The 13,715-nt window shown below is 46.8% G+C and overlaps 1 pseudogene; it reads left to right on the top strand.

Annotated features, from left to right (window-relative positions):
• Nucleotides 1–102: 102 nt before the first annotated feature.
• On the top strand, nucleotides 103–5,492 carry LOC125524752 (annotated as a pseudogene).
• The last annotated feature ends 8,223 nt before the right edge of the window (nucleotides 5,493–13,715 follow it).

The raw sequence follows: 13,715 nt of genomic DNA, 5'->3' as shown, positions 1-13,715 counted from the left end.
CATGCAGCAAGCAAAGCAGCAAAAGCAAAAGCCCAGCAGCTTGCCAACTTTAATTGTGTCCACCACCATCCTTGGTTCCCCGCCCTCTACCTGGCAAAACAATGTAACACAGACGCTGGCGCTGCTCGCAGTGTCCCTCCAGCCGCCTGCTAAATCCTCTGCCTGGCCGGGAGCCACCGCAGAGGCCTCCGCCACTGACACCTTCGACGGCAGTCACTGGCTGGTAAAGCCTATTCGGCGGCCAGCATCGCAGGTGCCCACCTCTCATGCTCCCCCTTCTTGTTTCTCTCTTCTTTTTGAGGGAAGAGAGGAAGAGAGATCGAACCAATCAGGAGCATAGCCTCTTGTTTGCTTGCCAAGTTGACAAGAAAACTGGAAACTATGTAATGTCTAGAATTGCCTGAACATTAATTTCATAACTGTGCAAGCATGGACAAAAGATGTGAGACCTACATTTTGTTTGATTTTCGTTTCAGTCTTGTGGTTAATTGGCCAGATCTTCTAGTCGTACTACAGGGTGTACTAGATGCCTACAAACAGAGTATTATCTAGCATCTAGCATCTATCGGTGAGTAAATTTCCACCTTAGTACAAATTGCCATACTTCCATAGGTAGGTTATTTGGTCGGTGACAATTTAGTGTTTCATTACCTAAATTATTTTTCTCATCATGATCGATGACCCGCCTTTACGGTGTTATAGATAGATTGACAACTGCTGAGGAGATAATGGAAGTTAGCTCTGAGGTAACGGAAGTTAGCTCTGTCTATGCTTGATTTGAACTTTCTGTGGCCCACTCATCCTTTGCTGCACTTGCAACAACAGAGTACACCGCACATTAAGATAGAGTTTGCCAGGAGTACACCGCACATGCTTCCACCTGCCTGTGCAGCCGCCGCCTTCCACAGTGGCTGCCCTGCCCAGTGACTGCTCAAGACTCTTCAGCGACCAGCAGCTTATTGTCCAGTTCGCAGGTGCCTCCTCTGCCCCCAACTCCATTTTCTGTTGTCTGGTAGCTTGTTGTTCCACTTGCCATGGCAGTTGATCTTGACAACCTACCATCATTGTGAGCATGTTTTCACTCAATTAATTAACACCGCGACATATAAAAAGTACAAATTGGAAAATGCCATCAAGTGCATAACGTCCACAATTTCCTCAACATTATATGCAATCTTCAGGCATTGTTGGTTTTCATTTCATTTTTGGGGATAACTTAGTGGTGTTGATATATATTGTGGTTAGCCAATTCTATATGCATAAAATACAGTCATCAGTAGAACTTTTGCTCGTATAGTTTCTTTGATTGGGGGAAAATTGATATTCGCTAGAATTGTTCCATGATCTGATTGTGGAGCCTTTTTATGATTAATTATTTTTCTAGTCATAATTCATGCTGACCCTTACCTTCCTTTTTTCCGTTCTTTTCATAGATCAACAACTGTTGAGCACTGTCTTTGCACTTGCAAGTTACAACAACAGGGGCAGATTATAGTAGTGAAGATCACAGACAAGGAAGATGGAGTTTGTAGTGGGTGCTTCGGAAGCCACCATGAGATCTCTCCTAGGCAAGTTGGGCGGTCTCCTTGCTCAAGAGTATACTCTGATCCGCGGCGTCCGGGGCGACATCCAGTACATCAGCGACGAGCTCGCCAGCATGCAGGCCTTTCTTGGCGACCTCGGCTCTGCCCTGGATGACCATGATCGCCGGCTCAAGAGCTGGATGAAGCAGATTCGTGACATGGCATATGACATGGAAGACTGCATCGATGACTTTGCTCATCGCCTCCCTCAGGACTCCCTCAGCGATGCAAGATGCTCCTTCATTGTGACGATAGTCTATGAGCTGTGGACATTCTGGCCTCGCCGCGACATTGCCTCCAAGATAGCCGAGCTCAAGGTCCGCGCATAATACATTGCTGAGAGGCGCAGCAGATATGGAGTGGAAACCCAGTCCCAAGAAGAAGCTCTGAAGCCGGAGCAACCCATGTTGTTACGTATGGCATTGCTGAGCATTTGGTGGCGAGCCGTCAGCTCATCCGCACAGAGAACCCCGTGGGAGTGAAGGTGGACATGAAGAAGCTCGGAGGTTGGATAACCAAACATGATAAAGGCTCTCATCGAGCTGTTGTGTCATTGATTGGGTTTGGTGGTGTGGGAAAGACCACCATTGCCATGGCACTGTACCAAGATTTCAGGAATGAATTTGACTGCCGGGCATCAGTTACAGTGTCTCAGAACTTCGACGAAGATGAAGTCCTCAGGGATGTTCTTGCTCAAATCAAGCCAGCAGACAATCAAATCAAGCCAAAGGAGGAGGCGCAGGAGGGCGGCAATACAGGGAAGTTGGAGAAGAAAAACCTAGTGGCGGACATTAAAAGCTCAGTGAAGCGAGTTGTGCCACTGCTCTCTGGCCACAGGCCGCAAAGCAATGATAGCAGCACACAGAGTAAGATAGAAACAATGAACCGTGACCAACTTATTGAAGAACTCAAAAAACGCCTGCTTGGAAGGAGGTACATCAAAATCATTTCTTTTTCTTTTTTTGTAAATTAATTATAGTAACGTCTGTGCATATATGCATCAAGTGTCTGGATTGTAGTAAATCTGTGATAAAATCGCGTTGTTTACCACAACAATTTCAGTCTGAAGTTTGTACAATGGTGACTGAAAAATGGGAGATTTTTTGGAAAATAATACTAGTGTCAAAAAACGTCTTACATTATGGGACGGAGGGAGTAATAAACAGTTATGTAACTAGTGGACCCTAGATAATTAAGACCAAAAGATTAATAGTTAAAGTTGCACAAGGAAGTTCTGTCAAAAAAACGTTGCACAAGGAATATTTGTGCAAATTCTACAACTGAACTTCAACTTGCTACCAATAGCAAATTTCGTACCTATACACATATATGGACATAGTCACCATATAATTGACTAGATTGGATGTATATGGTGTCGATGTCCAAATTCTCATATATATATATATAACCTAGTCAAGTATAAATAAATTATTATAAAACATTGGTAAAATGTCAACATGTAACATGCTAAGACTGGTACATCCAGTTCATAAAAATATGAGAATTTGGACATAGATCGGGTAAAACTTGTTGAATTTGAATACTTATCGGGTTACTCTTGAACTCTTTAGAGGATTAGTTTTTCTCAGTGGTAGATTCAAATAAGCTAGCACATTTCTTCTCACTAGTATTTTATTACCTTTTTCTTGGCAGGTACCTCCTCTTGATTGACGATATATGGTCCGTAGAAACATGGGAGACCATTAGAAATTGGTTGCCACATGATAATACAAAGGACAGTAGAGTAATAGTAACTACAAGATTTCAAGCTGTTGGTGCAGCGTGCTCAGAAAGAGATGGAACTGATTATGTGCATACAGTTAATGTTCTAAGTGATGCCCACTCCAAAAGCCTATTTCATCAGAGTGTTTCTGAACCCCCAAGCAGCAAAGAAGGTGAAAGAATGGATACAAGATCTCAAGCTGATATTCCTAGTGTTTCTACCGAGTCCTCCGAAGGAGATGGAACTGATCATCAGCCTTCAGCTCATGTTCAAAGCAGCAAGGTTGGGGAGAAAGAAGAGCTCCATATGGATATATGGAAATATTGTGGGGGGCTTCCTTTGGCCATAGTCACCATGGCTGGCCTTGTGGCCTGCAACCCCCAAAAACAAAATGATCATTGGAGTAAAGTTTGCAAGTCATTATTTCCAGAGCAAGTGGCTCCCCTTACATTGGAGGGTGTCACAAGGATACTTGATTACTGCTACAATGATTTGCCAGCAGATCTCAAGACCTGCTCATTGTACTTGAGCATATTCCCCAAGGGCTCAAAAATTAGTAAGAAGCGTCTGACCCGGAGGTGGATATCAGAATGTTTTGTTTCTGAGAAGGAAGGGCTGAGTGCAGAGGAAGTCGCAGAAACATACTTCAATCAGCTTGTAAGAAGGAAGATAATACGTCCTGTGGATCACAGCAGCAATGGAAAGGTCAAATCATTTAAAGTTCATGACATGATCCTCGAATATATCGTGTCCAAGTCAAGCGAAGAGAACTTTATTACTGTTGTTGGTGGACATTGGCTGATGCCAACTCCTAGCAACAAAGTTCGTCGACTTTCCATGCAAAGCAGTGGTTCCAAGCATGGGAATTCAACAAAAGGCATGAACTTGTCTCAAGTGCGGTCACTGACAGCATTTGGAAGCCAAAACCGACGACTCCCATTCCATTCGTTCAATAATGGAATAATACAAGTGCTTGATCTTGAGGGCTGGAAGGGTTTGACAGATAAGCATTTGAATGACATATGTAAAATGCTTGTGCTGAAGTATTTGAGCCTCAGACGGACAGAGGTTTCTGAGATCCCATCAAAGATCGAGAAGCTCCAGTATCTAGAAACTCTTGACATAAGGGAGACAGATGTTGGGGTGCTGCCCAAAGCTTTTGGACAGCTCAAACAGCTCCGTAGCATGCTTGGAGGGAACAAAAACACAAGGAAGGCTTTGAAGTTGCCACATGAGAAGAACAAGGAGCCGATGAAAGCACTTCGGATCTTGTCAGGGATTGAGATCGGTGAGGACTCGTCAGCTGTAGCAAGCCTTCATCAGCTGACAGGGCTAAGGAAGCTTGCCATTTACAAGCTCAATATAAGGGAGGGCGGTCAGACCTTCAAACAATTACGCTCCTCCATTGAGTACCTCTGTAGCTGCGGTCTGCAGACATTGGCAATCAATGATGAGAGCTCTAATTTTATCAACTCACTAGACACCATGACCACTCCTCCAAGATACATCATCGGCCTAGAGTTGTCTGGCAAGATGGAAAGGCCCCCACAGTGGATCAAAGAGCTCAATAACCTCTATAAGCTGACCCTTTCTGTGACTGTTCTTCGGACTGATACTTTCAAGCTCATCCAGGACCTACCCAAATTGTTTACGCTCACCTTTACACTCAGTGCAGCCAAGGATGATAGGGACATAGTGGACATTCTTGAGGAAAATAAACAGCTTACCGACAGGGAGATCATTATTCCACCTGGAGGATTCAAGAGTCTAAAGCTGCTTCGTTTCTTTGCAACTCTGGTGCCAAGGCTGAGCTTTGCAGTTACATGAAAAGAGGTAATGCCAGCACTGGAGAGGATTGATATGCGGTTCGAAGCCTTTGAAGGGATTTACGGCATCGAGACTCTCAAAAGCCTCCAAGAGGTGCATCTCAGTGTTGGTAATCAAGCAGATGAAATAACCAAGTTCTTGGTAGATGATTTGAAGGACACCCCCAAGTACTTGGGTGAAAAGTACGCCAGCAAGTGGCCAAAGATAATCACCGAGTGAAGAGATTGGAATATGTCACATTATCTTGCGGTTGACCAACAAATCATCTGGTACGTGTTGTATAATTAAGTGGGGGTTGTTTCATCAAGTCTGTGTCGCCTTCTCGAGGGCTAAATAAACAGACTGCATCCATTATTGAATATTGTAATGCATATGTATGTGGTACTGCTGAATCCGTCACTCATTCTTGTAATTTGTACTTCTATTGTAATTTTACTTCCATTATTGATCTATTTGAACTTACCTCGTGTTCGGTTGTGGTATGTATATATATCCTACAGTACGTGTTTGATTGGGATTTCTGTACCCTATATTTAACTAAATAGCAGTCACATGGTTCAGTTGGTGTATTCAGGTCTCTTGCCCAAAGTGCTGGAGTAATAGGAAGGTAGATTGCCTTCAAATGCATGCAGGCAATGCAGAGTTTATGTTAACCTATTTTACCAGGAACTCCCGCTTTGTACGTGTTTGATTCTCTTAGCAAAGCAAAGAAGAAATCCCTGTTTTGTATTATCAATGCTCGAAGATTTCTTCTTTGAGACCACACTGTAGCAAACCACACCATGTTTCGTGCTTGGAAACAGCCAATTTTTGTGTTTGGACATTGGCAACAAAGTCATTTATTTTATCATAGGAATTCTCGAATGCATATAAGTTCAATACTACCAGTGACAGTCTTTGAAATTTGGCTGTATACATCCAAAATGTAAGGTTACAGAGAGGTGAGGAGAGTAGATCCTACAGTCATTTATCACAGAAATGGATGCTAATCTGAAGAACAAACCAGGAGCAGGGGGAAGAGAACAGGGTACCTCATCTCGGCCGACAGAGCGAAAGTATGTTGCAAAGTGTCAATATGATCTGGTGCCAAGAAACAGAGTAGTTAGTACCACTGCATGCATACCTGTTCTTACTTCACCTCCTCGAATGTCAGTTTGTCAAGCTTGTCGATGCTTGGAGCAGACCATTCTGAACTTCTCAGGAGGCACACCGCAGAACTCCAGCATGACATCAAGCAACTTTCTGTGATTTAGTTTTATCATACGTGCCAATATCTAGCCTATCCAGCAATTCTGTCAGAATTCCATTGGCTCATATACTCCAGCAATGTCAAAAGTCACACTGGTAGAATTCTCGGTATCTTCCCTTTGATGGGTTATATCTCTCCTGTATAGTTTTGCTATCTGGTACCTCCTCAGTGCACTTATGTCATTCATGGCAAGATACCGGGCGAATGGAAATGGTCAGATCATACCGCAGAGAGCATAGCTCAGACAGCCTGCAGGTTACTTGATGGTAAGATTTGAAAGTTTAAACATCTACTAGGGATGTATATAATGCAATAAAGGATCGACAGAGTTGCTGAATGCCGTAGTTCTAAGAGCTCCGGAATTAACCTTGTCCGAATTATAATTTATATACAGAAGCGGCACATGACAAATCAAACACAATTTGGGATTTTCAGCAAAACCAAATAATTCTTCAGCTAACATTAATTTTAAAAGGACATTGAAACTGTCTGTACCTGATCAAGAAGGTCATACACCAAGTTAGAGTCTTGAGTCTTGACCATATTTGCCCATAAGGGTTTCTCTCAACTCAAATGCAGGAGTATCAATTTCAACAGCACCGTGCATCTCAAATACCGCTGTTATTACTGAAATTGCATGCCACCTTGTGGCCATTTGATCTCCCCCAAAGTCACGTGTTCCCTAGCAGGCCAGGAGTAAGGATAAACATTTAGACATAGAATTGACTCTTGCTATTTGTTCAGGATGCTTCTGAAATCTACAGAATATAAGTAACAAAAACGTGCGCAGTGGTTCGTTAATTCATACAGTACCTTGGGAACCCTTGCTAACTAGGTAGTACAGACCAAACTTACAGATCAAGCCGTGAACGACTTCACTCCAGCTGTGCGACGGGATGGCGCCGGGGCTACGGGCAACCTCTGCTCGTTGCCACGCCGGCATCTCTCTCTTGTTTGTCACCACCAAATGCTATCGTTGTTGTGGACGATATCCTGCTTTGTTATTCCATAATAAAATAAATAAACCTTGGATGTGGCCAAGGAAACTTTGAAACTCAATTTTCCTATGTGTTTTTTGCTTTTGGAGTACAGTGTCTTAACTGAGGTAGTGTTAGCAGAAGGGGCTGGAAAGGGAGAGCTGAGTGTATGTTGTGTAGTGCTGGAGAACCTGAGGAGCGCTTGTGGCTCTTGTGCTCTGTTTCTAAGTGCACACTGATGTTCTATGTATGTACGTAGACGTAGTTGAGTTGTGAAGCTTAGCTGCCGGAGACCCCTTGATGATGGATGCCGTCAATTCATTCTGTCGCAACCTCAGCTTTCGCTCTGTTTTCTCAACTCTGCCTTACCTGTAGTTAGACTCCTCTACTCTTGTTCTGTTTTGCCAACTCTGAATATTTGCATGTCCCTTCCTCTGCTTTTGCTCTGTTCTATGAGCTCTGAATATTTGGTTGTAGCTTCAGCCCGTTTCACGCGTCAGGTCGACTCCACTCCCCTCCTTCCCACCACGGGACAGACGGATGGAGATGCTGCTGGCCTCCTCATGCTAATGGCGGCTGCTATGTATCCTCTCTTTCTTTTTCACAAGGATAACAGACTCTAGACTGCGTGATACTCGATCTACGGTTGCGGATCTACTTCACCGAAGGCACACCATTCAGAATGGTTCAAATGTGGATGGATGATGAGGTGGACACCGTGTTAAAGCATGAAAGGAAGAAGCAGAACAAGAAATAGAAATTGTGGAAAGATGGGGAGACCGCCGGAAACGCCTCCGCCACTCCGATGGGCGGTGACCTTCTCCACCGCCTTCCTCGATGGCAGGCTGGAGTGGCGCGTCGGTTCTCTTTACCTGGATCGTCCGGACTTCTGTTTCTTACGGAACAGCGATGGGAAGATTGAGGAAGGGAGGCATCTTCCGGCCTGGGGAGAGGATCTCCACGCGAATGAGATGGTGCTCCTTGACTGTGTCGTGCGCGTTGGAGCACGAGTCCTCCCTCCCGGATCGACGGCGGCTTACCTCGCGCCGGGAGATCTCTCGCCGGCCGATGGCGGCTTCTAGTTCTGGATCACGTTTCAATGTCCTTGCTGAGCCGCAGGTCGGGGAGGATGGCGATGAGGCCTCGGCCGTAGATGCTTCGTCTGGAAAGGAGCATGTGGCGGTGAAGGCTGCTTCCATGATCCTGTCCGATGAGGGTCTAGCGGACGGAGGTGCTGCCTGGTCCACTGTCTCGCGCCGTAGGAAGACAAAGGAAGAGCTGGTGCAAGAGTTTTGGGAAGACGTCGGTTTTCCGACGCGGCGTCGCGCGTTTGGGAACGACCTGGATCTTCATCTCCGACGCCCATCTCCGGCCAGGTACGGGATAGTTCAATTTCGACTAATGGGTTGCCTTCTCAGTGCAGGACCCCGCCGGTGGGAGTAGACGTCTACAAGCCGCCGGCTGCCGCGCGCCCACATCCGCCGCGGGTGTTGCTGTCGGCCGTGTGAAAGCGGCCTCTTCCGCGCCCGCGGCCGGTTGCGCCCCGCCCCCCGGCGGCATTCATGCCGCCGCCGTCGTTCCACGGGCCCGCGGCAGACAACGCTCAACGGTCGTTGCATGATCCCACGTTCTGCGGCAACATGGCAGGTGCGTCAGTTACGCCTAACTCCCGCTTGCCAATCCGAGACCCGGAGGATGGGTTCGAGCGATGGTGGGTCCTCTGCCAGCGCGTCGCAGATGTCAGGGGTGGCCCCGCCGCCGTTGACTTTTCTCTTAGGGGAGGGAGTCGTACGTGCTGGGCCCTTAATCCCTACGTGCGAAACGCTTCCCATCACCATCTCGTTTGCCGCCGCCGCCGCCGCTGAGGGTCTCCTACGCGCCGCCGTTCATGTAGGCGCCTCCGCTGGCATGTCAGGGCGCCTACCTTCCTCGTCCAAAGGCAGTCCGCCGGCAATGAAGGGAACCGCGCCATCTTCAGCTGTTGTGTCACAGGACGGCCCTGTCGTACCATCCCAGTCCCGCTTCACCGGGTTTGGCCCCACGGCCGGGCCGCCAAGGACCGGCGCTTCGGTGAGTCCCCGCCGGCTTCCCGCGCTTCTCCAGCAACCGATGCTTTTCGGCGTTCCAACAGCAGCGGCTGCTCCTCCCACTTCTAGCCGTCCGAGCAACAACAACAAGAAAAAGAAGCGTAAGGGTACCGGCCGGGTTCCTGCATCGACTGCCTCGGCACCGCCGCTCTTTGTTCCGGTTCCTCAGGCCACGCCTGCTGCTCCTGTGTTGCCTGGCCCTGTGTCGGCTGGGACTTCAACTGTTTCGCCTGCAGCACAGATTGGAGGGAAGAAGATTAGTCTTTGGTGCTACAAGTGCAGGACGGACGATCATCTTTCTAAGGATTGTAATGTGACTCACTTCTGCTACATTTGCAATAATTATAAGCATCCTCTTCATCGCTGCTCTGTGCTGAAGCAGTCGAGACCTATGGCAGCCTTCGGTGGTGTGGGTCTAAACGAGGCCATGTTCGTGCATCTGCCGGACTCAGTTTTTAAGGAGCACCTCGCACCATCGTCCTCACCAATCGGTCTGGTTATGATATCGGGAGGCTCGGTGACGGGAGCTGTTGTGGAGGCTGAGATTGCTAAAATTGCCTCGGTACAAACTTCATGGAAGTGGGAGCCGTTCCTCGTGGTGATGATGCCTTCTTGGTTGCCTTTCCGTCTATGGAGGTTTTGCGTCGAGTGTCTGCTTTCGGTCAAAGTCAAGTCTCACAATGTACTGATTGCTATCAGTGAATGGAAATCAGAAAATGATGTCAAGCCTACGTATAATCCACTGAAGCCAGTTTGGGTACATGTCACCGGAGTTCCACCGCCACTTCGCCACTTTCTTGGTTTGTGGGCAGTGGGTTCCGTCATCGGCGCAACACAGGATGTTGACTTGATTTGCTTGCGACGCCGTGGCATCGTGCGTATTCAAGTGGCTGTCCTAAATTTAAATATATTTAAGAAAGAGGATAATACAGGGAGTGCCGTCAGTGTCTGCTGGGGTGTATGTCAAATTAAATGGTTATGACTTCCGATTTGTTCTCGAGGAGGATGATTTTAAACCGATGATGATTTTATCCCTCGAATTTGGGAACACCAAATGATGGCCCCGACCATGGGGCAAACCGGGATGATGATTTGCCTGATCGGGATGCGAATAAAAAGGCCAAAAATTCTGGAGTCTCCGGTGCAGCTTCGTCTGAATCTCAGTCTGATGGGACCGTTCCAATGAACACGGATGTTGGTTTTGCGGGTGCACAGAGAGTATGCTCGGACTCACCCATGAGCACCATGAGAGTCACGCACAATTAGCACCCCATCTATTGATGTGATACATGCTAGATAATTTGGAGGCAAGCGTTGGTGGCCATGACAGCTGCACACGCAGGTCTGGGGCACCCCAAGCGAGTTGCTGCCTTGCAGCCGGTTGAGGGGGAGTTTGGCCCACCAGCTCAGGGCCCGGCGGAAGCCATCGGCTCAGGTGCATGCCCAGCTACTGTGCACGGAGCAGCTGATGTGCACGGGGCTGTAGATCTTCGCCAGCGTTATTGGACGTGTCGGTTTAGCAGCCGGCTGTTGCTGCAGTCAGCCCACCCACGCAGGCTCGGCAGCAGTCTCCGATGCTGTCTCACGGGGCTATTCCGATGGCGCCAAGTGTTGATCTTGCTGCACCGACTTCGTCTTCAACACCTACCATGTTGGCTGCTGCTTCATCATTGTCGACGGATCGTCCGATGACGCCGATGGCTCTTATGTCTGAGGGAAGCTCTCCCCTTCGACGTAGTAACCGTCACCCCGTCTCAGTTGACGGTTCTTCTCCGACCGACGAACATGCTATGGACAAGGCAATGCGACGTCAGGCTGCACGTAATTTGGACACCGCTCCAGGTAATCTCTCCACGAAATCTTTTCTTTCCTTTTCAGATTCACGTATTTCTTCTAGTTTAAAGAATGTTGGATGCTCTATGGGAAAGAATGATAATGAAATTAATCTATCGGTTGGGGTGCTTAAACATATGGAGATTGACCGTTTAAAGGTTTCTCCGAAGTGTAATGCATCCATACCTAACCCGAAACCGAGGAGGATGATGAAGCGGATGCCAAATATGATGGTCCGCTTATATCCCACTTGGTTGGTGAGGTTACCGAGGTTGGATTGGATGACGCGAGACCTGCTTCATGTTTTGTGACTTCACAGCATCCTCGTGAAAATCTAAATCAAACTCATCTAAAAAGAAACAAAAACCGTCCAAGAAGGCGAAGAGTTCCACACAGATTCAAGTTTCCACATGAAAGGCATGTTTTGCAATAGCAGAGGTCTCTCAGACTTGGCTAAACATAAACACGTCGGTGATTGTGTACGTGAACATGGATTGGATTTTTTGGCAATTTCTGAGGCTGGTAAGTGTGACTTTCGCCCCCATGTCATCGATCACCTATCAGGTGGTTTTGACTACGCATGGCATAGTCTACCAGCTCGTGGAAGGTCCGGAGGTATTCTTCTTGGGATTCTTACCACAGTCATGGACTTGTTGGCCTTTTCGATTGGTGAATTTCATATAAAACACCTAGGAAATAGGACAGACAATTTTACATGGACTCTCGTCGCTATCTATGGGGCGGCCCAAGATGAGAAAAAAACGGCTTTCCTTCGGGAGTTGGTAAACCTGGCTAAGGATAACCCGTACCCAATTCTTATTGGAGGGGACTTCAATATCCTTAGGAACCAGGAAGAGAAAAATAATGACCGCTTTGACACTCACTGGCCTTTCCTATTCAATGTTGTGATAGACAATTTGGATCTTCGGGAGGCCAGTATGTCGGGGCGGCAGTTCACCTGGGCTAATAACCGATCTATGCCAACATACGAGAAGCTTGATAGGGTACTCATGGATACCGAATGGGAACTAAAATTTCCTCTGATAACTGTGCGATCCCTAGAGCATACCAAGGCATTATCAGATCATGCATCCATCATTCTGGATTCTAACTCTACAAACCCGGCTGCCAGACGTCCTTTCAAATTTGAATTGGGTTGGCTGCTCCGGGAAGGATTTGTAGACATAATCAAGAATGTTTGGGAGAGGCCCGCTGTTGGTCGTACACCTATTCAGAGATGGAACTTTAAAATAAGGGCCATGAGGCAACACCTCACTGGATGGGCGAAACATACCAATGGGATATACAAAAAGGAAAAACAACGGCTCTGTACCATCATTAACAACCTCGACAAAATTGCTGAGACACGCACCTTATCTCAACAAGAGATTGAATTGAAAAATCAATCTAATGAGAAGGTTGCACGTCTTTTGCGAGAAGAGGAGATCAAATACTACCAAAGATCCAAAGCCGATTTCATTTTGATCGGTGATAGTAATACAAGATACTTCCAATTGGTCGCTAATGGGTGGCATAGGAAGAAATGTATTTACAGTCTCCAACAAAGGTCAGGAGGAGCTTAAAAAGTATATCACCAACTACTACAAATCTCTATTCGGGGCGACCGTTGATGGGAACTTCACTCTTGACGAGTCCCGAACAAACGATATTCCATAAGTCACGGCAGAAGAAAATGATATCCTTACAGCATCGTTCTCCGAAGAGGGGGTGAGAGCTGTGGTGTTTCAAATGGAACATAACAAAGCTCCAGGCCCAGATGGTTTCCCGGCAGAATTCTATCAGAATTTCTGGGATATCATCAGGTCTGACCTTTTGGAGTTGTTTAATTTTCTTCATGCCGACAAACTTGACCTATTCAGACTTAATTTTGGCGAGATTGTCTTGTTGCCAAAGATTAAGGAGGCCGAACGGATCCAACAGTTCAGATCCATATGCCTCCTTAATGTCAGCTTCAAAATTTTCACCAAAGTGGCTACGAATAGGTTAAACTCAGTAGCTGACAATATTGTCCAGCCATCTCAAACGGCTTTCATGCAAGAAAGAAATATACTTGATGGCATAGTAATCCTACATGATACCATCCATGAGATGCACCGGAAAAACATGAGTGGAGTCGTATTCAAAATCGACTTTGAAAAAGCCTATGACAAGGTCAAATGGCCTTTCCTCCAACAGTCCCAAAGGATGAAAGGTTTCTCCGATAAATGGCGTCAGTGGACCCATAATTTTGTAACTGGAGGTAGTGTGGCCATCAAAGTCAATGATGACGTAGGCCATTACTTTCAGAGAAAAAAGGACTACAACAGGGTGACTCCATGTCTCCAATGTTATTTAACATTGTTGCTGACATGTTGGCTATTTTGATTGAGCGCGCCAAGCAGGATGGCCAGATTGCAGGAGTAGTGCCACACCTTG

The sequence above is a fragment of the Triticum urartu genome, chromosome 7, assembly GCF_003073215.2.
Source record: "Triticum urartu cultivar G1812 chromosome 7, Tu2.1, whole genome shotgun sequence".
In the NCBI taxonomy this organism is placed as follows: domain Eukaryota; kingdom Viridiplantae; phylum Streptophyta; class Magnoliopsida; order Poales; family Poaceae; genus Triticum; species Triticum urartu.
The sequence above is the reverse complement of the archived record's forward strand: the minus strand, read 5'-3'. Positions and strand labels throughout refer to the sequence as shown.